Below are 4206 nucleotides of genomic sequence, written 5' to 3'. Positions count from 1 at the left end.
AGATCTTTATGAAATAGTAAAGAAAGGGTAGCGAACTGGCGGAAACGTATGAAAGAAGACCCAATCAAATATGCCCAATGAACAAAAAGAACATGAACGATACTTGAAGAAAAAAGAAAGAATACTAGTGAAATCTATTGATAATATGACACCACGTGAACAAAACAAAACACGTAGAGCATGGAGAAAAAGTCAAAGGGCCAGAACAAAACGAATAAAAGATATGAACGCAATGATGACTCCACCAACAATCCCCAATGAAAACAGATTTCAGCAAAACAGTCGCCGAGAAGCAGCCCAAAGAAATGGAAGGAGAAAAAAGCTCCGGGATCGAGCAAAAGCCTACAGAGGGATACTAAAGCTGACAACTGAGTAAAATAAAGAGAGGCGATTAAAGGAGAAATACAAGAAAAGAAGCCAAAGATTAAAGGTGAAGAATGTGACCAGTAAAATGAAAAACAAGACTGAAAAAGCAGTGCAATTTAGTAACGTGATCATCAAACATCAGAGACAGGTACAGAAGAGAAAAGAGCTACAAGCAAAGAAGACAACTTTCAATGTTGATTTGTAGCTACGAGGTACTGAAGAAATATAGATTAGGAAAGTTTGCTACAAAAGCCCTAGGAATGACGACGCACCAAATGAAATCTAGAAAAATCAGAAGAATCACATCTATAGCACCTAAAAAGAAAGAAGTTACAGAGTTTTTTGAAAGAGACGATAATAGCAGAATGAAAGCTGACAAAAAGGCAACAATAACTCAGAAAGGATGTAAAAAGCAGATCTGCCTGTTAAACGATGATATTAAGCATTTACATGCTAAATATATCTCTGAAAAGAAGAAGAAAATATCCTACAGTTTGTTTTGCAAACTAAAACCTTTTTGGGTCATCAAGCCTACATTTAGAGATAGACAAACCTGCCTTTGTAAAATTCACGACAATTTGGACATGAAACTAACAACAGCAATTAACAATAATATGTACCACTCAAGAAGTGTTAATGACCTTCTGAAGTGTTTAACATGTGATGGATCCCTGGACAAGAAAGAATGCATGTATAGGGAGTGCAATGGGTGTAAAGGGAGAAGTATTCCATTAAATGAGAATATTGGCCGGGGAAGGTAAGTTGTCTGGCGAGTTTGGCGAAACAAGCGCATTGAAATACCAAAGACAGATGAAGTTGGGTCCCAAACAGTACGAACTGTGACAAAAACAGTAAAAGAGAAGGATCAGGGTACGTTGGACCAACTCAATGATGAAATACAGGTTGAAGCACAGAGAGCTAGTAGACATGTCTTCAACATAAGACACCAATACCAAGCTATAAGCAGATTGAAAGAAAACCTGAAAGCTGAAGATGTATTAATCCACATTGACTTTAGTGAGAATTACAATTGCAAGTACCACCAGGAAATTCAGTCTATTCACTTTGGAGCATCTCAGACACAAGTAAGCCTACACACAGGAGTTGCTTACACTAGGGAGAAGACATACTCCTTTACAAGCTTCTCTGATTGCTTGAAACACAATCCAGCAGCAATCTGGGCTCATTTAGAGCCTATTCTGAAAGAGAAAAACAACGTTAGTGTCCTACATTTTCTGTCTGATGGCTCATCCACATAATATCGCAATAAGCAGAACTTTTACCTATTCTCAACCAAATTATTTGAACTGGGATTTCAAAGGGGTACCGGGAATTTTCTTGAAGCTTCTCATGGTAAAGGTGCCGCCAACGGCATCGGGGCTGCTGTAAAGCAGCATGCTGACAGAGCGGTAAACACTCGATCAGTAGATATTACAAATGCAGAATATATGATAAGGGGGTTGAAGATGACAAACACTTCAGTTGAGTTATTTGAAGTGAAAGAAGAGGCAGTTGAAAGGATATAGAAAGAGTTGCCAAAGCAGCTAAAGTTTGTCCCAAACACAATGAAAATCCACCAGGTAGGTTACTTTTTCTATCTTTTACACGCAGATTTACTTACTTTAAATATATGCAGTTTTATAAAGTAATATTACTGTTCGAAAATGAACAATGGTTTTGAAATTGAATTGAGAATAACATGTATTATGTTGTTTTTCTGTATTATGAGCAGGTCATGGTAAAGGAGAGAGGAGAAGTGCTGTCCAGGGTTTTGTCATGCTTTTGCAGTCGTCCCAACGTATGCTCTTGCTATGGAACTTCAAAGTGCTCATTCATTGATGCGCAGGTAAAAAAATGAAAATCTGCAGGATTTAACATAATATCAATAGCGTCGCTACTACTACTGCTCCTGATGAACTTATCATATTTGTTATTTGTTCACAGGCCTTATGAAAATTGTTTTGTTTTTCCTTTCAAGTATTAATATGGTTAAAACTTAACTTTGAATTAAATATTGTCGTGATTATTTTCTTCATTGATATAATTCTACCTAACAGATTATTGATAGTCAGCTGCCTCGGTGCTCCTCACTTATGAACACCTCAGCTGGTGATGTTGATCTGGTAAGGGGTGAAAATCATGCCAAACGTGATGCAAAAAAGGTAAAATGTTGTTTTATGTGATAAGTACACTAAATTCAATAGCATAATGATTTTGCATATCGTGAACACTTGTTTATAACTAAACATAATTCTATAATCAAAGTCTTTATAATAAGATATTGGGTTTGCTGCCTAGCAGTCACACTGATGTTAACATTGTAATTTCAGGTCAATGAATCCTTATTACTGCCAGTCGACACTGTTGATGAGTCGCTGATTGGTCAGTTTTGCATGGTCTTGTACGACGGTATTCCATATCCAGGAAAAGTCCTTGATGTCGATAAGTCTGATTTACATGTACAAGTCATGCACAGAATAGGGCGTAATAGATATTTCTGGCCCCTTTTACCAGATATTTGCTGGTATCACAGTGCTAATGTCATTACAGTATTGAGCACAGAACCACAACCAGTTACAAAGAGACATATGAAAAAAGATGACAAATTGTTTGATGCCATTGAAAGCAATGTAGAATAGCATTTTTACCCAAGTAACGCTATATCTACATTATATATGGCCAGTGGTTCAGAGTGTTAAATGTTCCGGAGTTTTTCATAGTTACCCTTATACCTTTGGCATTATATGCTCGTGAGTTTTTCATTCCATCAATGTATTAAAATGTCTTTAAATACTACAACCTATTTTAGAAATCATTTCCGTAACTCAACCATCATTACCATAACCAGTGTATCATTTCCGAAACACTGCGTTTATTGAATTTTAAAGTATTGTTATCAACAATTTATAAAATGTGCAGATATAAAATGAATTTTGTTACAATGAAATAATTGGATCACCTGAATTTATGTTGAAATGTTTGATTGTTTATTCTATAAAATAAACGCTATGCTCCGTTTTGAGTCTGTCTCTTACACATGGCCTTGTAAATTCCCAAAAACATACAAAATTCGAGATGCTGACTTACGGTTTTCACATAAATATCATAGATATATTAAATGAATTGTTTTCGTCAAAAAACAAATTTAAAAAAAAATGCTTTTAAAAAAAAAAAAAAAAATCAAAACCAATCTATGTAACGGAAATGACAAAATAACAGATGTAGGTCAGGGAAAATAGCAAAATAAAATTTAATGATGATAATTTGTAATTTTACTACTGGGATTCATTCTTTGTCAATATTGTGTTAGAGCTAAACTATGCAATTTTCATTATAGTATTAATCGCAATTTTGTGCTATGACTTGATGTAAAGTGTCAATTTTATTTAGAATGACCCATTTACCATTTTGACAACTTTTCATATCTAGCCTTTGTGCAGATGTCTGAAAACCAGTGATATAAGACTGATGACAAAAGATCATATAACTGGTTGCAATATGTACATTCGAAAATAGAGGTTCTATAGATTAAAGCGTTACTAACACTTTAAGGAACATACATTTTTTCGGAAGTCTTTTTCAAACATTTGAAATCTGTTCTTTTGTGCCAAAATCAGCTAAGACAAATATCAAATTATGACATAATCTTTGCGAGTGCAGCTTTAAAGAATCTCTAACTGTTACAAATAAATATGTGTTTTTGTCAAATTGCTGCCTTGTGATACCATTACTTTCATTACCTGCTGTGAATTACTGAAATTAGTTTACACAAGTTTTTTTCATCTTAAATTTTGTTTCTTATCCCTCTGAAATTGGATGAAAGAAATACTGATTGTTTCA

The 4206-nt window shown here is 34.6% G+C and overlaps 1 pseudogene; it reads left to right on the top strand.

Moving 5' to 3' along the window:
* The first annotated feature begins 626 nt into the window (after positions 1-626).
* On the top strand, positions 627-3005 carry LOC128226168 (uncharacterized; annotated as a pseudogene).
* Positions 3006-4206: the final 1201 nt, after the last annotated feature.

The sequence above is a fragment of the Mya arenaria genome, chromosome 3, assembly GCF_026914265.1.
Source record: "Mya arenaria isolate MELC-2E11 chromosome 3, ASM2691426v1".
NCBI classification, from domain to species: Eukaryota; Metazoa; Mollusca; class Bivalvia; order Myida; family Myidae; genus Mya; species Mya arenaria.
Note: the sequence above shows the minus strand (reverse complement) of the source record. Positions and strands in the feature narration are given on the sequence as shown.